Source organism: Poromitra crassiceps (genome assembly GCF_964638095.1).
Source record: "Poromitra crassiceps genome assembly, contig: HAP1_SCAFFOLD_85, whole genome shotgun sequence".
In the NCBI taxonomy this organism is placed as follows: domain Eukaryota; kingdom Metazoa; phylum Chordata; class Actinopteri; order Beryciformes; family Melamphaidae; genus Poromitra; species Poromitra crassiceps.
Window position 1 is genome coordinate 401,356 of NW_028152246.1, and position 23,283 is coordinate 424,638.

The window sequence follows — 23,283 nt, forward strand, 5'->3', positions numbered from 1 at the left end:
GATCAAAGTGAAAATAATGTTCTATGCATCAGCTAGAAAAATATAGCCTATTAGATTGGTGAAAGTTTGTCCAGAAAGATATCATTTTCTCTCGCCTGCTGCAGGAAGGATGATGCACATAAATATACCCTACATTATGTCAAGTCATTGCATAAATGTGTTTTTATTGTAAAACTAAATGTGAAATAGGGCCAAGTTATTGGAGGGACATCACAGTATAGCAGATGCCATTAGAAGCGCGTTCCGAAGCGTGTTCCGCTGTTACTTCTCTAAATCACGTTAACTCGACAAGGGGTATATATAGGCCCAGGAGGACATATATGTTTCACATAGGGTGGTGTTTTCATTTCGAGGTTTTATTTGGTCCAATATTGAAATGTTGACAATGGCAGGCTGTGTTACCATTACACATTAATTTAGAACTACCTTTTATATCTATTTTGGCTCATTTGGTGGCTATTTAGTAGCGAAATGAAGAAACACAATGCATGCTGGGAACTCAGAGAGAGAGAGAGAGAAGGGTGACAGAGAAGAAGCAGTGAAGGCACAGAATAGGCCTGCTTTACAAAAGTGCAAAGCGCTAAATGTAGGCCAGGTCCCAAGATATCACTAGGCTGGTATTTAGCGCCGACACGCCCACTTTGGGACTGCGCCACGCCCATTCGGCCTAAAGCGCATTTGGCAGCCTAAAGCCTATTGCTATCTTGCCGAAACAGGCGCAAGGCACGTTTTTTTGCGGTTAAGGCCCGTAATAGCGCCGATGGCCTGTGGGAGAATAGAGGCCAACAACTCTTTCTCACTACACTTTCCAAACATTAACACACATCAAACACAACAACTCTTTCCCACTACACTTTCCAAACATTAGGCGTTTCTAAGATGTGGGGTCGATATCAATCTAGAATCTAGATTGATTTGATTCATTAATTTGGCGTTCTCTTATGCAAAATATCCAACATCCAATATCCAGAAGTAGTGATTACTACACAGAAGTAACTTTAGTTCCACCATTTGCTATTTGCTTCAAACATAATTTGGATCAGTTGTAACTTTGACCATTTCTAACAATTTCTAGACAGTGAATTTACACAAGCACTTGAGTGAAATTCATGTGAATTCAATGTGAACATGCATGAGCTGTGATTGAATGAACGCAGATTGTCAGATTTGTATACCAAACCCTTATCCTGGTGCCTGCAAGGGTCGGCTGTACCACTAATGTCAGCCACTATGTGTTACAATATTGGGCTGGTTTCATAGACCTGGCCCAAAAGTACATACATACATGTTAGTTAGTCATAATAGTCAAACATGGTTTTTCATGTTCTGACTTGCTGAAATGTGTGCTGCATATATCCATATATGCCTCTACCGTATGGGTTTATCATAATAGTCAAACATGGTTTTTCATGTTCTGACTTGCTGAAATGTGTGCTGCATATATACATGTTAGTTACCCATAATAGTCAAACAGGGGTTTTCATGTTCTGATGTGCTGAAATGTTTTACACGTCACGTAAAACAGTTTTTAAAACAGTTAATTCGCCTACACAATGTGTAATTTCAGGTTATTGTAAGTTATTGCATAGTTGCAATCTTTCATACTTGCATACTTACAAGTGGGTTGTTTTTAATGGCATGTGATTTGCGGTTCTAATTACCCAATGTGTAATTTCAGGTGATTGTAAGTGTGTCATACATACAAGCCTTCATATCAGTTGGCTGTGTCAATGATTTTCTGTACCTCTTGGTGCGTCATCATTACCTTTGTCAGGCTTAGAAGCAATGTCTAAACAGTAAACAGTTTATGACAAGTGGTGGCAGCATGCTATGCTACTACACAAGACGTGTTATGGTACATAAATAATATGTAGCGTGTAATAATCTGTAGAACTCTGTCAGAGTTCTACTCTGTCATTATTTTTACATTTGACTTTGAGAACTATGATGAACTGTTAGTCAGTACTCTGTACTGATGTACAAAAGTAACAAGATTGAGGTTGTGAAATCTTCAACCGGAATAAAAAACTGGATGTAATATAACTGAATCAGTTAGGCCAAACTATTATCAGTCAGGTCGGTAATGACCGGGGGGAAATTATATGATTATTGTCCATTGTGTGTATGATACAACTTTGTTTATCATTCTGTGCCACACACTATACAGTCTGTTTTTAACTCAACACACTGTACCTGCCCCTTGACCTCGGAGGGGAAGAAAGGATATTGTCAAGGATAGTGTCATAAGCTGATAGCAAGGTATGGTGATCACAAGCATTGTAATAAATATTGTGGTAAATGAAATTGGTAAATTGGTTAAGCAAAGCAAGTAATGCTTTTGCAATGAAGTTTGTAAGATGTATTTTACAAGATATTTTATGAGATTTGGTTATATTAACTTATTATTTATATTATTATTCTATTATTATTATTCTAATTATTATCTACTATTATTCTAATTATTATCTACTATTATTCTAATTATTATATTATTATATTATTATTATTATTAGGGGTTATTATGTATATTAACTATACATATTAAAGTATAGATGATTGTTTTGCCCACCTTATTTGGTTGCCTTATCAAAACAAATGTATAGCATGTTAAAGTTTTAAATAAAGTCAAGTCAAGTCAAATCCAACAGGTCTTAATGTCAATTAATTTAGCTTTAACGTGTTTTGTGAAACACACACACACCCACACATTGACCCCTCTCATATATACGTAACTGCCTATAACTGTACATATATTCCTTTCACACACACACACACACTTTTCAAAATAGACACTCTTTCATATTGTGATTCATAGTGATTCTTGTTTGTTTTATGTGATCCCGGTTTTTAAGCAAACCGGATCCAGTTTCCTTGTATGTGTACATCCTGTACAAGGTACATCCTGTACAAGGTACATACTACATTGGACTCAATGATCCACAGATGTATCAAACAAATGTATGTTTTACTGATACAAATGACCAAATTACCACAAATTCATCATGTAATGCCATTTTCTCAATAATTTTGGTCAAAACATTTGGTGTGACCCAGATCAGTCCTTGTAACGAGGACCTTGTTATCACTGGTGTATATCCAGACTTGGCACATTGGATGTGCCCAAGATCAGACATTGTAATGAGGACCTTGTTATCACTGGCGTATAGGCAGACTTGGCACATTGGATGTGTCCCAAGATCAGACATTGTAATGAGGACCTTGTTATCACTGGCGTATAGCCAGACTTGGCACATTTGGGGTGCCTCAGGTCAGTCCTTGTAATGACTTGATCAAAAATATTACAGACAATATATATATATATATATATATATATATAGTAAATATAAATGTATAATATATTCAAAGTATTGTTAATTGTTAATTATTATTCAAAAACTGGAAATACTGTAAATACTGTAAATAAACTAAACTAAACCTAAAACATGCTAAGTTGTACTGTGTGTTAATTTAATGTGTTTTGAAACACATACCCACACATAAAATCTCAAGTGAGATTTATGAGAGAAAGAAAAAGAAAAAAAGAAAAAAAGTTTAAAGTATATAAACCCTTCCCAGCTATGTGATTATGTCTGACACCTAGAGGCGAAAAGTGGTACTGAATTGGCCATCCAAATAGCACGTGGTAAACTAAGTACTTATCAAAGTAACTTATCAAACTCTTCATAACACCCTGACTACTGTAATAGTAGTAATACTGACAGGCTACAATTAGTCCAATTAGTTCAATTAGTTTAACTAAAACCAAGAAGAGAGGTCACATAACTTTACATCACATACATTTCACTGTTTTACTGATTTTCACTGATTTACCTTTGTTTATTCTTCATGTGTAAAACGCTTTGAGCTGCATTTTATGTATGAAAGGTGCTATACAATAAAGGTTTATTATTATAAACAAGCTATTTTGTACTGGTCTCTATAAAACTTTAACTTTAAAGTACACTTTGGTTGGAAAACAACTCTTCTCGAGCAGTTTGTGTAATTGTAATTGCATTTGCCAACACTGTCCCACAATCAAACCTCTGAAAATTCCTGTCCCACCCTAAACCCTAAACCCAGCGTGGTGGAGACCATTGACGTATATATTAATGGACCAAAAGGAGCTCATTGACTTTGACACAGCAAAATGAAGCTCACTTCCGGATATTGTTTCATTTCGCTTGATGGGTTGAATGAATTAAATTGAATGAAATGCGGCCCCCAGCGGGTGCCGGGGGAGTTTCCGAATTTGCACTGTCTCCCTTATCGCCGTAATGCATTATGGGTAGTCAGATACTACCGGTACTTTGCCTAATGTAGCGGCTAACGCTACTTACTTTGCATTACAGTAAAACGACACTGAATGACCAAATTGATTTAACTTGATTTTTGATCTAACCCCAGCATTGGGTAGTTGTTTATAATGTGACTATATTTATAACGTTATAACGTACACCGGTTTCTGGGGTGAATCCAATGGTCTGAATACAGAGATAAATCTGAATACGTTACTAAATCTGAATTCTACTAACATAAGATAACATATGATAATTTGCTCAACTATTACTTGGTACCTGATGCCTTGCGGTGTTCTTATTCTTACTGTTCTTATTATCCGATGTTTGTCGTCAATTTTACTCGAAATGGGGGAGGGCCCGTTGACAGAAGAGGCCCGTTGGCTGAGGGGGAGGAGTTTGAGTGTGAATAAATAGCCATGCCCCTATACGATTTCTGCGCGTTACTAAGCATGGCATGCATGGAAGGACACGGATGTAACTATGAAAAACGCCACATGCATAGCTTCTACGTTAAGGCGGAAAATAGCGTCACTAGGTGGTCACGTTCGTGCGGAAAACCCTGTATCATCGAGAAATCGATACAGCAGCTGAGAATCGGCGCCAATCCCTTGGGGTTGTATCCTCTGATCACCAGAGAGGATGGAAGCATGCTAGCGCCACATGCTCCTTGTGGCATAGTCAATGTTGGCGAAACGCTCACCCTCAAGCTGATTAAGTTCGATGATATACCGAAGCATTCTGACAAGCTGTTGTACCCCGACGAGCCGTTGGATAGTTACAGCACATTCTTTGTGAATGTAACATGGAAAGACAAGGGGACGCCAAATGCTAAACAGCAAGGTGCTGAGGAAGATGTCCCGACGGGAAAAGCTGACTCTGCAAGTGTATGCGCTAAAGGGAGAAAAGCTTCAAGAGGCATTGAATCGGGATGGCCGGTTCACCGACCAGGTGAACCATAGCGGGTGTTATCTGGTGAAGGAGGAGCGAAGAGACGGTTCATGTTTCATGGGATGTTTTGCCGACTTTTACCAGGACCGGCACTTCCGATTCCGATACGAGCGGAAAAAAAGAAAAAGAAAAGAGCTGACGCAGGCTGACGCAGGCTCTGTGGCGACGGCGACCGATGAGCAAGGAGGAGAAGCTCAGCGTAACTGTACGATTATGCCCATGGTGTATTTGGTGACGTAGGTTTACACCTGTGGTGACAATATTTTTATATACAAAATGTTTATTGAATACTGTCTCTGTTCAAATAAACAATAAAGATAATAAAAAGAAATAACTCTTTTCACGTTTTTTCCCTTCGATACCCCAAACCTCTGGAAATCCCTGACCCAAACCCTGACCCAAACCCTGACTCAAACCCTGACTCAAACCCCAACCCTAGCCCGTGACCAGTTCCCAAGGGGTAAATGGAGTCTGTGTACGTACAATGTTGAAGAATGAGAGTCTGCAACTTATATATTAGAGGAGCAATATTTAGAGGAGCAATATTTAGAGGAATATTTAATTTTAAATTAACATTAGGATTATATTGTGTAATAATGTTATTCATTATTTCATTACAACAGACATTTGTACAATATTAATATTATTAAGGAAAAACCAGATTATGATGAGAATCAATTTTATTTTATTTTCTATTGTCACAGTATACAAGTTACATACGAGGAATTTGAATTTATATTTCCCTCAGTTCATGCAGAAAAGCTTCCGAAGCATCCTGCACTCTTGAAGGGGTAGCATGCTGGTGCAGGCTTTTATAATGTTCAGAAAAGTAAAACTGAGCAGTCCATCTGGCTGGTCCAGAGTCAGGGGCGAGTTCGGAGGAGAAGGAAGGTCTTCCGGTGACGAAGGTGGGGTAATGAAGAACAAGGGTGATGACGACGCGGAACATCCGTACATCAGACGGTTCAACTCTTCTACTTCCGCCGAATCAGAGTGGCTGTGAGTTGTAATGAAGGACAATGGTGACGACGACGGGGTCTCCATGATGATGGTATCTGTCTTTTTTATTGTGTAAAATGGTATGAGTCTCTTTTGAATCCGTCTCTTTTATCCTTATGTTGTGATGAGGAGGAGGAGCTAGGTCTAGGGGAGGGCGTGGCGTAGGAATATGGGAGGAGATCATCAAAAATGGCGCTGACCGGAATTTGTTAAGAGAACAAATGTGAACAAATGTGAACAAAAAGTAAGATGGAGGGCGTGTTCATATAGCTGTATAGGGGTGTCTGAGAGAGATTGGTGTTATACGTTCGGCTAAATCGCCCCTTTTGATCATCCGTAAAACATGTACGGTTATGCCCGGGGTGTATCTGTCGCCGTAGGTTTGTCGTATGTGATCTATTGTCTCCAGGACGCTGGGTTTAGGGTTTAGGGTGGGACAGGAATTTTCAGAGGTTTGATTGTGGGACAGTGTTGGCAAATGCAATTACAATTACACAAACTGCTCGAGAAGAGTTGTTTTCCAACCAAAGTGTACTTTAAAGTTAAAGTTTTATAGAGACCAGTACAAAATAGCTTGTTTATAATAATAAACTTTTATTGTATAGCACCTTTCATACATAAAATGCAGCTCAAAGCGTTTTACACATGAAGAATAAAGAAAGGTAAATCAGTGAAAATCAGTAAAACAGTGAAATTTATGTGATGTAAAGTTATGTGACCTCTCTTCTTGGTTTTAGTTAAACTAATTCCACTAATTGGACTAATTGTAGCCTGTCAGTATTACTACTATTACAGTAGTCAGGGTGTTATGAAGAGTTTGATAAGTTACTTTGATAAGTACTTAGTTTACCACGTGCTATTTGGATGGCCAATTCAGTACCACTTTTCGCCTCTAGGTGTCAGACATAATCACATAGCTGGGAAGGGTTTATATACTTTAAACTTTTTTTCTTTTTTTCTTTTTCTTTCTCTCATAAATCTCACTTGAGATTTTATGTGTGGGTATGTGTTTCAAAACACATTAAATTAACAGACAGTACAACTTAGCATGTTTTAGGTTTAGTTTAGTTTATTTACAGTATTTACAGTATTTCCAGTTTTTGAATAATAATTAACAATTAACAATACTTTGAATATATTATACATTTATATTTACTATATATATATATATATATATTGTCTGTAATATTTTTGATCAAGTCATTACAAGGACTGACCTGAGGCACCCCAAATGTGCCAAGTCTGGCTATACGCCAGTGATAACAAGGTCCTCATTACAATGTCTGATCTTGGGACACATCCAATGTGCCAAGTCTGCCTATACGCCAGTGATAACAAGGTCCTCATTACAATGTCTGATCTTGGGCACATCCAATGTGCCAAGTCTGGATATACACCAGTGATAACAAGGTCCTCGTTACAAGGACTGATCTGGGTCACACCAAATGTTTTGACCAAAATTATTGAGAAAATGGCATTACATGTTGAATTTGTGGTAATTTGGTCATTTGTATCAGTAAAACATACATTTGTTTGATACATCTGTGGATCATTGAGTCCAATGTAGTATGTACCTTGTACAGGATGTACCTTGTACAGGATGTACACATACAAGGAAACTGGATCCGGTTTGCTTAAAAACCGGGATCACATAAAACAAACAAGAATCACTATGAATCACAATATGAAAGAGTGTCTATTTTGAAAAGTGTGTGTGTGTGTGTGAAAGGAATATATGTACAGTTATAGGCAGTTACGTATATATGAGAGGGGTCAGTGTGTGGGTGTGTGTGTGTTTCACAAAACACGTTAAAGCTAAATTAATTGACATTAAGACCTGTTGAATTTGACTTGACTTGACTTTATTTAAAACTTTAACATGCTATACATTTGTTTTGATAAGGCAACCAAATAAGGTGGGCAAAACAATCATCTATACTTTAATATGTATAGTTAATATACATAATAACCCCTAATAATAATAATAATATAATAATTAGAATAATAGTAGATAATAATTAGAATAATAGTAGATAATAATTAGAATAATAATAATAGAATAATAATATAAATAATAAGTTAATATAACCAAATCTCAGAAAATATCTTGTAAAATACATCTTACAAACTTCATTGCAAAAGCATTACTTGCTTTGCTTAACCAATTTACCAATTTCATTTACCACAATATTTATTACAATGCTTGTGATCACCATACCTTGCTATCAGCTTATGACACTATCCTTGACAATATCCTTTCTTCCCCTCCGAGGTCAAGGGGCAGGTACAGTGTGTTGAGTTAAAAACAGACTGTATAGTGTGTGGCACAGAATGATAAACAAAGTTGTATCATACACACAATGGACAATAATCATATAATTTCCCCTCGGTCATTACCGACCTGACTGATAATAGTTTGGCCTAACTGATTCAGTTATATTATATCCAGTTTTTTATTCCGGTTGAAGATTTCACAACCTCAATCTTGTTACTTTTGTACATCAGTACAGAGTACTGACTAACAGTTCATCATAGTTCTCAAAGTCAAATGTAAAAATAATGACAGAGTAGAACTCTGACAGAGTTCTACAAATTATTACACGCTACATATTATTTATGTACCATAACACGTCTTGTGTAGTAGCATAGCATGCTGCCACCACTTGTCATAAACTGTTTACTGTTTAGACATTGCTTCTAAGCCTGACAAAGACAATGATGACGCACCAAGAGGTACAGAAAATCATTGACACAGCCAACTGATATGAAGGCTTGTATGTATGACACACTTACAATCACCTGAAATTACACATTGGGTAATTAGAACCGCAAATCACATGCCATTAAAAACAACCCACTTGTAAGTATGCAAGTATGAAAGATTGCAACTATGCAATAACTTACAATAACCTGAAATTACACATTGTGTAGGCTAATTAACTGTTTTAAAAACTGTTTTACGTGACGTGTAAAACATTTCAGCACATCAGAACATGAAAACCCCTGTTTGACTATTATGGGTAACTAACATGTATATATGCAGCACACATTTCAGCAAGTCAGAACATGAAAAACCATGTTTGACTATTATGATAAACCCATACGGTAGAGGCATATATGGATATATGCAGCACACATTTCAGCAAGTCAGAACATGAAAAACCATGTTTGACTATTATGACTAACTAACTAATGTATGTATGTATGTACTTTTGGGCCAGGTCTATGAAACCAGCCCAATATTGTAACACATAGTGGCTGACATTAGTGGTACAGCCGACCCTTGCAGGCACCAGGATAAGGGTTTGGTATACAAATCTGACAATCTGCGTTCATTCAATCACAGCTCATGCATGTTCACATTGAATTCACATGAATTTGCTTGTGCTTGTATAAATTCACTGTCTAGAAATTGTTAGAAATGGTCAAAGTTACAACTGATCCAAATTATGTTTGAAGCAAATAGCAAATGGTGGAACTAAAGTTACTTCTGTGTAGTAATCACTACTTCTGGATATTGGATGTTGGATATTTTGCATAAGAGAACGCCAAATTAATGAATCAAATCAATCTAGATTCTAGATTGATATTGACCCCACATCTTAGAAACGCCTAATGTTTGGAAAGTGTAGTGGGAAAGAGTTGTTGTGTTTGATGTGTGTTAATGTTTGGAAAGTGTAGTGAGAAAGAGTTGTTGTGTTTGATGTGTGTTAATGTTTGGAAAGTGTAGTGGGAAAGAGTTGTTGTGTTTGTTTAATGTTTGGAAAGTGTAGTGAGAAAGAGTTGTTGTGTTTCATGTGTGTTAATGTTTGGAAAGTGTAGTGAGAAAGAGTTGTTGTGTTTGATGTGTGTTAATGTTTGGAAAGTGTAGTGGGAAAGAGTTGTTGTGTTTGATGTGTGTTAACATTTGGAAAGTGTAGTGAGAAAGAGTTGTTGTGTTTGATGTGTGTTAATGTTTGGAAAGTGTAGTAAGAAAGAGTTGTTGTGTTTGACGTGTGTTAATGTTTGGAAAGTGTAGTGAGAAAGAGTTGTTGTGTTTGACGTGTGTTAATGTTTGAAAGAGTTGTTGTGTTTGACGCGTGTTAACGTTTGGAAAGTGTAGTGAGAAAGAGTTGTTGTGTTTGACGCGTGTTAACGTTTGAAAAGTGTAGTGAGAAAGAGTTGTTGTGTTTGATGTGTGTTAACGTTTGGAAAGTGTAGTGAGAAAGAGTTGTTGTGTTTGACGCGTGTTAACGTTTGAAAAGTGTAGTGAGAAAGAGTTGTTGTGTTTGACATGTGTTAATGTTTGAAAAGTGTAGTGAGAAAGAGTTGTTGTGTTTGATGTGTGTTAACGTTTGGAAAGTGTAGTGAGAAAGAGTTGTTGTGTTTGACATGTGTTAATGTTTGGAAAGTGTAGTGAGAAAGAGTTGCTGTGTTTGACGTGTGTTAACATTTGGAAAGTGTAGTGGGAAAGAGTTGTTGTGTTTGATGTGTGTTAACGTTTGGAAAGTGTATTGAGAAAGATAAAGTCTCACAGTAAATTAACCAATTCTGTGTGGAGGACTAGTTAGTTACTATTAATAGTTAGTAACTATTAAAATAATCATATAAAAATACGAAAAATAAAAACAATGGGTCCAATCACACAACAGATACATAAAACTAAGATGTTTGTTCACGTTCCATATTCCATATTTTGAAATAATACCCGTAGGTCATGGATATCCGGGGTCTGGGTTGTAACAAGATTGAGAGTGGTTGAGATTGTGAAATCTCCAACTGTAATAAAAAACGAGAGGGGTCCATGCTACTGTAACGTTATATAAATTTTTGGTCATATCGACCAAGACCAGGCCAATTCTATTCACAGATCGTAGTGTATGCTAGCTAGCTAGCGCTAAGCTAACACTGATTCAATGTCGCCATATGTTTGAACCAAATGCTGTACAACACAAACAAGTTGCAAACCATTAATACTTACGCTCACACGTATAGTGATGCAGCTGCTATCATGTTGTTTTGTTTATTGTACTGTACAATAACGTAACTAACTCTGATAGGGCACATAGGTTGGCGTGTGTATGTATTCCAGTAAATATAATAACGCATCCGTTATTGCATACGCATAAACAACAAACTAACGCTGGTGTTAAATCAAAAATCAAGTTATATCAATTTGGTCATTCAGTGGCATTTTACTGTAATGCAAAGTAAGTAGCGTTAGCCGCTACATTAGCCAAAGTACCGGTAGTATCTGACTACCCATAATGCATTACGGCGATAAGGGAGACAGGGCAAATTCGGAAACTCCCCCGGCACCCGCTGGGGGCCGCATTTCATTCAATTTAATTCATTCCGCCAATCAGACAATATCAAAATTATCATGGTGATGTCACAATTGGATCCGGAGTGGGAAAAACATGGGGAAGAATCTGAGATGGTGAAACTGGAATGTTTCGGTGTGTCATGTTTACCTGTGAATTTGTGGGTGCGTGTGTTTGTGGCTGGCTGTGAATATGTCTGTGTGTGTGTGAGTGGGTGGGTGGGTGTGTGTGTGTGTGTGTGTTGTGTGTGTGTGTGTTGCGCGTAGGGAATCTACAGAATATTTGACAGAATTGCTATGCCTAACTTTTATCAATGCATCAATTTGCTGTATACATTAGTATAAGATAGCCTGCACAACATGCAATTATGGAATATTTGAATGGTGGACAAAAAATAAAAAATAAAAAATATTAGGTCTGTGTCCTTGACAGGCACGCAAAGGATATAAGGGGGCATGGGAGGAAAAAACTGTGTGTTCACTCGCAGCTAATCATAGCTTTCAAGGGGCGTTACGTGCTGCCGGGAACGCCCCCCTGATCTCACCGCTATTCGTAGCTTTCAAGGGGGTGTTACGTGTTGCCGGGAACGCCCACCTGATCTCGCCGCTATTCGTAGCTTTCAAGGGGCGTTACGTGCTGTCGGGAACGCCCGCCTGACGGTCAAAAACAAACAAGTTTTTTATAAACGGAGGTGATTGTGAAATCGACAGAACACCGGCCATGGTAATAGACAAATAAAACGTGTGGGGATGGGGTGGGATGGGGTGGGAGGGGGAACCTGGGGTGGGGGTGAGTCAGAGAAAAACATCAACAAGCAGAGGAGTCTGTCGTTAGTGGTGGGGTGAGATTGTGAAACACCAGTGAGCAGAGGAATCTGTAGGCTAGTTTCAGATCCTAAAATGGGCCAAATGTATTTGGCCGAGATCAAAAAGCGTGACTCCTATGTGTAATGTGGTATACCATGATCCATTTAACAACTAGTTGTTAGATGGTATAATTACATTTGTCTATGGTTAAAACTTTTGCCCGTGTTCAAAAAACATCATGTTGCAACGCTCTGCTGATAGGGGGTGATAATTAAATTGCAAAAAAAAAAACGCTACTGCTGGGGTCTGTTGGTATGAGGGGAAAATGGAGAAGTGCCCTTTGGAGAACAAGTGAAATAAAGCCTTTTTGTTCAAAATGGCTTTAAACACAGGTTAAAATGGAGAAGTGCCCTTTGGAGAACAAGTGAAAAATTGACTTTTCACCAGAAAGTGATTTACACAGGGCGAAATGGAGAAGTGCCCTTTTGAGGAACAAGTGAAAAATTGACTTTTCACAAGAAAGTGATTTACACAGGGCGAAATGGAGAAGTGCCCTTTGAGGAACTAGTGGAAAAATTGACTTTTACCCAAAAAGAAGCCACGCCCCCTTTGATGACGTAAGGTGCCCTAAAACACGCCCACCTAAAAAATTCATTTTTTAAATTATTCTATATAGTACTAACCCTACACAACTACTATTGACAATAAACTGGACTGGGCTAAGAACTCTGATGCACTCTACAAGAAGGGGCAAAGGCTGAGGTCCTTCAACGTCACCCGGGCCATGCTGAGGATGTTCTATGAGTCGGTGGTGGCTAGTGCCTTCCTGTATGCTATTGTGTGCTGGGGCACCAGGCTGAAGGCAGCGGACGCCAACAGACTCAACAAACTGATCCGTAAGGCCAGGGACATTGTGGGGCTGGAGCTGGGCTCTCTGACAGCAGTGTCGGAGAAGAGAACGCAGTCCAGGCTACACAGGAGCACATTCAGTGAGAGACTGATCCCACCTAGATGCAACACAGAGAGGCACAGGAAATCATTCCTGCCTGTGGCCATTGGACTCTTTAATGCCTCACTTAAAAGAGCACCTCGGAGACACTCAGTATCCCTGAGATTGAGTCAGCCGATAGGTTAACTGTGCCGTAGCTGAGCCACATGTAATGGGCAAGCTGACTTAATATAATTCCAGTGTGCAATAACTGCAATTTGACACGTACTGTACATTTATTACTTTATTATACTTTATTCTACTTACTCTACTTTATTTTAGTTTACTCTATTGCATTTTACTGCATTTTACTTATTGTACTGACTGTTTAAGTTTAGGGAGATACTGTGTGATACTGTGTTATGCTATGTGTGTTCTGAGTGCGAGCTGCTGTAACTTCCCAATTTCCCCCCGGGGATCATTAAAGTCTTTCTGATTCTGATTCTGATTCTGACTGCCCCGCCGCCAAATACACCTTTTCGGCAGCTTGGCCGTCAGCTGGCACGCCTTGGAGGGCAGCGTGGGTCTGCCGGCGTTGGAGGTCAGGTGGGATACCACCAGCTCCTCGAGGGGGGGCATCGCGGAGAACGCAAGCTTCTCCTCGCCCTCGCCCGCCAACCACAGAGCCATGCCCGCGCATAGCGGCTTGGCCTCCTGAGGCTTCTCCCACCTCGCCTGCACCGCTCGGACCACGTCCACACAGATGGGCATACGGCATCGCGGGCGGGGTGCCTGGCGCGCCTGAAAAAAGCACCCCTGCAGTACTGATGCAGGGGGCTGGGGTGGATCGGCCCAGGCGATGCCCAGCTTCACCGCGGCCCTCGACATCACCCCATGGAACTGCTTCTGGTAGGGCTCATTGCTGCTCATCTCTGAGCGACCCCCCTCCGCAGCAGTGGTGACGGTGGTGGCACCGTCCCAATCCTCCCCACCGGACATCTCCCCCTGGGGGGTGTCCTCCTGGGTGGTATCGATCAAGGGGTCATAGGTATGGAGCTCGCCCCGCTCCAACATGGGATGCATGGGCTCATCACCCCACCTAAGATCCTGCTGCTCAGACTGGCCCTGAAGACCCTGAGCAGCAGGTGATTCACCCCTGACAGGGCGGTCGGACCCCGTGTACGCGCTCCCCTCGGGAGGCGCACCGCTGGGCGGCAGGTCCTCCTCGACAAAGAGCGCAGCTCTGTGTCGCAAACAAGTCAGCGCAGATGCTGCAAAACTTAGATTTTAGCAACGCCTGTGCAGCGTGCTCATGCCCTAGGCAGAACACACAGCTATCGTGCTGATCGTAATCGGCCAGCGTAGCCCTGCACACCTCGCAGCCCCTGGCTGTCACTGCCTTCTCCATGGCAGCTGCCTGCCTCATTGCACGAGTTAAGAGGCTAACTCGCAAGCACTCGCAGGCTGTACCGGTTTAGCGGAGGTTTTACTGTATGAGAGCTATGCAGTAAGCCAACCTGAGGGTAGCGAACCTGCACGTGCAACGGTACAAGGGTGGTAGCAGAAGTGCTGACGCACAATATGGCCACACGCTAGCCGCACAGGTGCGAGCTAGCTATCTAGCTAAGACTGAGAGCACAGCTCTTGAGTTATTACTCTCTTTAACTTTACTCCAGCCAGAGTGAACGTATGCGCGCTACACGGTAGCCTACGCCTAATATGCTATATGCTATATAGGAAGATGCTATTCGCACGGATGCAAGCTAGCTATCTATTCACCACTGAGAGCGGCAACCCTCGGGTTACACTCCCAGACGAACGTCACCCCAGCCGGGGAGAACGCAGCCAGCTACACGGCGGTAGCCTAAATGTAATGTGCTAACACAAGATAAGAAGCTATCCGCACGGATGCAAGTTAGCTATCTATTCAATAACTGAGAGCGGAACCACTCGAGTTAGCTCTCAGAATGCCCTTTCTTTATCGTTACCCCAGCTGGGGTGAACGAAGCAAGCTACACAGCGGTAGCAACAGGTGTTAAACACACAATAAGGTAAGATGCTCTTAGCTTATGATGAGCTCGTCCGTCGCCGCTGGTGAAGAGATGCAGGATCGGGTCCCCGAAGCCTGAAGAATCTCGTCCACGCAAACCTTCTTAAGGTGGGCAATACGATGGAATTAGTTTAGCTTAAGAGCGCAAACTATGAGTTTAATACGGACCTTCAAAAAACACATCCACTAGCGAACTGGAAGAACAAAGGAGTGGCCTCCCCTGGTCTGGGCGGGCGTGACGTAGTCACGTAGGTGAGGAATGAGGGTGGCCGCCTCAGCCCCAGGGGGTACCACGCCACCTGGTGGTGGGTGGTTTGGTTTTATATAAAGTTCATTTTTGGAGCAAAAATAACATTCTTCCAGTGGCTGCGTGCGCAGCAGAGATGGCACTAGAGTGAGAGCTTGAGTTCGAAACGAAGTAAAACCCCACTCACCGTCCATCTTCAAGCACTCAAAATCCACCTCTCCACCTATAAAGAAGCCCTCACTGCCGCCAAGTCTGCCTACTACTCCTCCATCATCAACGACCCCAGCCACAACTCTAAAACACTCTTCTCCACCGTCAACGACCTCCTCAAACCCCACACTGACGCCCTCCCTACCTCCACACCCGACCTATGCAACTCTTTTCTACAGTTTTTTGCAGACAAAATCACCACCATCCATCAGTCACTATCCCCCGTGTCTGACCCAGCAGCACTCCAGCCCCTCTCCTCTCCATCCCTCTTGACCTGCCTACCCCTCCCCCACACCACCGCCTCTCCTGCTTCACTCCAGTTACCCTCTCAACCATCTCCAAACTCATCAGTTCATCGAAACCCACAACCTGCTCCCTCGACCCCCTCCCCACCCCCCTCCGGAAATCATGCCTCCTGGTCCTCTGCCCCTACCTCACCAATCTCTTCAACTCCTCCCTGTCCCATGGTATTGTCCCCTCCACCTTCAAAACTGCCTCTGTCACCCCAATCCTCAAGAAACCTGGTCTCGACCCCTCCATCCTCAACCACTACCGGCCCATCTCCAACCTCCCCTTCCTCTCCAAAACCCTGGAACGCCTGGCCCTCTTCCATATCAACTCCTGCCTGTCTGCAATAAAAGTCTGGATGCAACACAACTTCCTTCAACTAAACAGCAATAAAACTGAACTCCTCCTCATCGGCTCCAAATCCACCCTCAGCAAACTCAACAGCCCCTCACTCACCATCGACTGCACCACCGTTTCCCCATCTCCTCAGGCACGCAACCTTGGTGTAATCCTTGACCCCACCCTCTCCCTTGAGCCCCACATCCGCCATATTGTCAAAACCTCTTTCTACCATCTCCGCAACATCGCCAAGATCCGGTCCTCCCTCTCACACCCTGCTGCTGAAACCCTCATTCACGCCTTCATCTCCTCCCGTCTGGACTACTGCAACTCACTCCTCTATGGCACCAACTCCACCCTCATCAATAGACTCCAACTGGTCCAAAACGCAGCCGCCCCAAGTCCTAAGGAGAGAAATAATCAAGTATTCATCAATAAAGAAAAGACAACGGGAACAAATTAAAATAGAACTTGAACTACAAATAAAAACACTGGAAAATAAACATAAAAAATCACAGGATTCTAAACTAAATAAAGAGCTGAAGAAGAAACGTGCTGAACTAGATAAATTATTGACAGAAGAAGTGGAGAAATCATTAATATTTACAAAGCAAAAAAACTATGATGGGGGAATAAAATCAATGAAAATCTTAGCCTACAGACTTAAGAAACAAAAAAGCAAAGCTTATATTACTAAGTTAAAAGATGATACAGCTAAAACTTTAACAGATAAAGACGAAATAGCAGAAGCCTTTGCTAAATACTATGAGGACCTGTATAAAGATGATGTTAATAATATAGATATAACCAGAACAGAACAGAAAAATACCTTGAGAAACTTAAATTAAATCAAGTCTCGCCACTACAAAACTTTAAACTTATAAAAAAAATAACAACAGATGAAATATCACAACAAATTAAGAAGTTAAAAAAAGAAAAAGCCCCAGGAGATGACGGGTATACTAATGAATTCTATGAAGATTTTGAAGAACTACTGACACCTCTATTACAAAATGCATACAACTTTGCCCTAGAATCGGGTACTTGGGCATCAACATGGAATTCATCTGTAATTACAGTTATACATAAAGAAGGAAATGATAAAACAGATACATCTTCATATAGACCAATATCATTATTGAATACAGACCAAAAAATATTAACAGCTATTATAGCAAATAGGCTTAAATATATCTTGCCAGAAATAATAGATCGTGATCAGTCTGGTTTTATTTTTAATAGATTATTATCAGATAATATAAGACGCACTTTAAGTATAATTGACTACTCACAAAAAAATAAGAAAGATTTACTTCTGTTGACGCTTTATGCGGAAAAAGCCTTTGATAGGGTCTTGTGGCCCTACATCTTTACAACAGTAAAAGCATTTGGTTTTCATTCCACTTTTATTTCATGGTTAAAAACAATGTATAAAAACCAAGTTGCACAAGTGAGAGTTAATGGCACTTTATCAAGACGCTTCAATATATATAAGGGGACCAGACAAGGGGACCCGCTGTCTGCACTTATCTTCGCTCTTTGTATGGAACCGCTTGCTGAATCAATCAGACAGCAAGATAAAATAAAGGGACTAACTATAGGTCAGGAAAATCATAAATTAGCCCTATATGCTGATGATGTTATCCTATATCTTACCTCTCCTGAATCCTCACTTCCAGAACTTATAAAAACTATAAAAGAATACAGTGACTATTCAGGATATAAAATTAATTAAAGTAAATGTGAGTCCATATGTATAGGCAAACAATTGACAGAGGAGTGTAAAGGAAATATCAGGTTTAAATGGAACCAAAGTATAATAAAATATTTAGGAATAAGAATCCATAGTGATTTAAGCCAAATTCATGAACTTAATTATCAGAACCTAGAGGAAAAAATTAAACAAGACCTCAATAGATGGAAAACAATACCTGACTCAATTTTTAGTAGAGTAGATACTGTAAAAATGATGGTTATTCCACGTTTCCTCTTCCTCTTTCAAGCCCTACCGGTTTCAATACCCCCAAAAAGTTTTAAAAGATGGAATGGAATGATAACTAATTTCATCTGGAATAACAAAAGGAAAAGAGTTCAATTTAAAACACTGATCAAATCCAAACAATATGGCGGATTAGCACTGCCAGATCTACAGAAATATTTTCAGGCGACACAAATCAGTACTATAATGAAGTGGACTAACGACAACACAAGAGCTAAGTGGTTTACGATAGAAAAAGAGCTGGCACCATTTTCAATAAAGACCTTACCTTTTATAGATAAAAAAGACATGGCACAATTAAAAGGACAAAATAGATGCACGAATAATACATTAAATAACTGGAAACAAATCTGCAAAAAATATAAAATAAATAATGAACTACTTTATCTCAGAGAAATGGCTTGGGATCCTCAATTTAAACCGAATAAAATGGACAATATATTAAAACTCTGGTCATCAAAAGGTTTACAAATATTCTCGCAAATGTTAATTAAAAATGATATAATTTCCTTTGAAGCAATATCAAATAAATTTATTTTAGCCCAGTCAAACTTTTATAAATATCTACAACTTAGGAGCTATATCAGTAATTTCCAAAATAGAGAAGGCAATCAAGAACAGCATCCTTTAACAAGGTTTATGATAAAGAACTATAATGTAGACACTAACAATATCCTCTCCAAAATATATCAAATGCTAGAAGAAAATAATGAAATACAAGAAGACACAATAAGGACTAAATGGAATGCAGAACTAGGCTTATGTTTAAAAGAAGAAGAATGGCAAAACATATACAAAACAATACATAAAACAACGAACTCTAAGTTCTGGAGGGAGTTTTCGTCGAAAATATATACAAGGTTCTTTATCACACCAATAATACAGTCCAAATTTACAGCATCTATTACACCAGATTGCTGGAGAAATTGTGGTGAAAAGAGTGCAAACCATTCACATGTTTTCTTTTTTTGTCCATCACTGAAAACTTTCTGGCAATTAATTATAACCTGTCTTACAAACATTTTCCAAACTAAAAAGGCATTTGAACCAAAACATATCATTTTAGGAATACCACCACCTGAACTCACATTAGAAATAGATAGATATCTTTATAGAATACTTAGAATCGTAGCCATGAAGCAGATAACAAGGAATTGGTTAAAACCTACTCCACCCGTCTTTAATAAATGGAAGTCAAATATAAACAACATTCTAGAAATGGAAAAAATAACTTAGAGGTAGAGTACTTGAAACGATGGAATAAATGGATTAACTATACAGAACATACCTGAAAATGAAGTTTTTCTGTGCCGAGGAATTACTGAAGAGTTAAGGGGCGTGTGTGTGTGTGAGTGTATGTGTGTGTATGTATGTACATATGTACGTGTGTGTGTATGTGTATGTGTGTGTGTTGTGTCTGTGTTTTTTGTTTTGTTTTTTTTGTTTTTTTTTCTCTCTTCTTCTCTCTTTTCTTTGTGTGTGGAAGCATGTGTGTGTGTGACTGTGTGTATGTGAGTAGGCATGCAAGTTTTTCTTTTTTTTCTGTTCTTTTTTTTTTCTTTTTTTTAAGTATTTGTTGCTGGGGGTTTTTTTTCAATATAATTACCATGGCTGTTGTATATTACTGTCCTTTTTCTTTTCTCACATAAAAAATACATACAATATTGTAAGTATGTTACGTAGAAGTATAAACAGTTAATGTAAATCTATGTAAAAAACAAACTGAAATCTTGCAATAAAGTATAAAAAAAAAAAAAAACGCAGCCGCCCGTCTCCTCACCCACACCAAGTCCTGGCACCACATCACCCCATTCCTTCAACAACTCCACTGGCTTCCCATCTCCTCCCGGATCACCTACAAAATCCTCGTCATCACTTACAAAGCTCTCCACCAACTGGCCCCCCCATATCTCACCAACCTCCTCTCCCCAACCCTCCCGTTCCCTTCGATCCACCTCTGCCGGCCTTCTCTCCACCCCCAAATCCAACCTCTGCAGTTTCGGCGACAGAGCCTTCTCCAGGGCAGCTCCCAAGCTCTGGAACTCTCTCCCTCAGGACATTAGAGATTCAGACTCCCTCACTGTCTTCCAATCCCACCGCAAAACCCATCTCTTCTCCTCTGCCTTCTCCTAGCTCCCCCTGCCTATCCCTGTGTGCCTGTGTCGTGTTTGTCCATTGTCTGTTGCACTTACGTCGTCACCGCCCCTTTAGTGTTCCTTTTTGTAAAGCGTCTTTGAGTCCTAGAAAAGCGCTATAAAACACCTGTTTATTATTATTATTATTATTATTAGGACTTGTGCAATATCATTAGGACTTGTACAATATCAGTAGGACTTGTGCAATATCATTAGGGCAGGTGCAATATTAGGGAATGTGCATTATCTTAAATTGGATCTTAACTCACATCTCTCCTCGTCTGGTTTTTCGACTGTGCCTTAGTGCAATATGGTATGGTCGTGTTCTGTACTTGTGTCTCAGTCTTACTGTCTTGGTTTGTTGATTTGTTTACTGCTTGTGATTGCAGCTCTCTGTAGCACTTTTTGCCCAAGACAAATTTCCCCTGTGGAACAAAAGAAGTTGATCTCATGACATGACATGAAGTTGATCTCATGACATGACATGACATGACATGTCATGTCATGCTCAATTGATCTCATCTCATCTCATCTCATCTCATCTAATCTTATCTCAATTCATTCTTTGTTTCCCAGGTATGTGATTGGGAAGAAGGAGAAGCTTGGAACCAAATGGATGAACTGCTGTGAGACTCCAGATAGCCAGACCCAGTTCAAGGTGACAGACATGATTGAGGGGACGGAGGTGCAGTTCCAGGTCTGGGCCGAGAACAAGGCCGGAGTCGGAGACCCAAGCGGACCCACCAGGATCCTGACCATCAAGGATGACACCAGTAAGGTCCCAAACAAGTCATCTCATGCACTGTAATAAAAGATACTCTACATTTACTCAATAAAATTAGGGCAACACATTACCAGCAATATTTTAATTAAATGTAACTATATTGTCAAGTAGATATCAATTAGATTAGATGCTTTAAAGTTTGCCATTCAATATGAGTAGATCCAAATAGAACATGAAGAATTAATTAAAGCCTAAACAAGATATTGAGTAGATCCAAATAGAAGAGTCCGAACCAATTAAACCCTAAACCAACTATTGAGTAGATCCAAATAGAAAACAAGGAAGAATTAATTAAAGCCTAAACAAGATATTGAGTAAATCCAAATATAAACCAATGAGGAATTAATTAAAACCTAAATACAAATATTGAGCATCTATGAAAAAAGAGCTGGTAAATGTGTAAATATTACTAATAATTTAATGTATTTTTATAAATGTAAGTGAACAATTGAGTAAAAAAATAATGTATTAACTCATTGAGTGCCAATGACGTCGATCGGCGTCAAACCAAATAGTAACGTTGAGTGCCAATGACGTCGATCGGCATCAAATGCGTTTTCTGACGGTGGGACGTGGATCAAAGCCAGATGCATCTCCTGTGAAAGTATGGTGGATGTTGAATGTGTAAAAGCTATTTTACGGACCCATTAGGTGGCGACAGTGCTCTCCAGATTAGAGAAAGGTGAGGAAAAAAACAGAGAAGCAGCCGTGGGGACACGGAAACCGCCTCGGTATGCATCGATATGCATGAAGCATAACGTTAGCTGTGCCTGCAGCAGCCAATCTGCTGCCACAATTGAGCCCCTCCATGTCCGCTGCGATAGCCCCCAACACATGATTAGTTGTGGAGTTGTTATTATTCTCAGTTGGAAGCGCTGGGAGCCGGTGACAAATACACGCGGAACACTGTGAAAAAGCTGGGTTTTCAGTGCAGAGCAAACAGCAGCAGAGAGCCACCAGAGCCACCAGAGACACACCCACCGAGGAGGGGTTTGCAGTCGAGGGTAGTGGGGCACGCAGGGCAGCATACAACACTGACCCAGACAGCAGGCTCGATGGACAGATTGGTTGGCAAACACAAGCTAGAATATCTGATGCCCACCAGCAGTAAATCAAGACCAGCAAGAAAGTGTAGGGTCTGCGCAGCAGGGGCCAGCGCTGCTGGTTGCAGCTAAAAAATATTATTTTGCCAAACAAAATTCCTTTGTTTTCACTGTTTTATTGAAGGAAATTATTTTTGAGGTGTCACAACATCAGAAAATATTAGCTTCAGAGTCAGTGATGTGCTTGAAATGCTTCATTTCACAAAAGGCTGATTATCTCAGCTTCTAATTTGAAACATCTGTTTTTGCTGAAAACAACCTATCTTCTCCAGCTGATAACTAAAGAACGGAAAATTATATCAATAAACTTTTTTTTGCTGATGATACAATAGACTCTCATCGTTCTTTGGGTGTGTTCGGTGTTTACATAGTAATATCACACAATATTCTGTGGGCCTCGAGAAATCACTGAAAACGCTCTGAAACTCTGGCACTGTCCGTTCTCCAAAAGTGGCTGGCACTCAATGAGTTATCATTGCATTCATTAGAATTAATTCAATTCAGTCAATGAAATCTAAATATTTATTTCACTTAAGAATAACACAAACTCAAGACTTAATTCAGAACTTTATTGACAATCTTGTCAAAATTACAAAATGCATGAATCTCCCAAAAACTGATAAAACTGGAGTTGGAGGAATGGAGGAATGGAGTTGGTTGTGGGGTAGGGTGGTTGAGTTAGGGGTGTTAGCTGCATATGATATGTGCTCTAAAAACATGAACAGTGAACAATATTTTTGAAGTCAAACAGGTCATAACAGTTTCATAGAGAAACTGAGAAACTTGTAAGAAAGAAAAAAAATCAAACTACTCTGCAAACAGTGCACTTCTTTACAGTGTGAACAT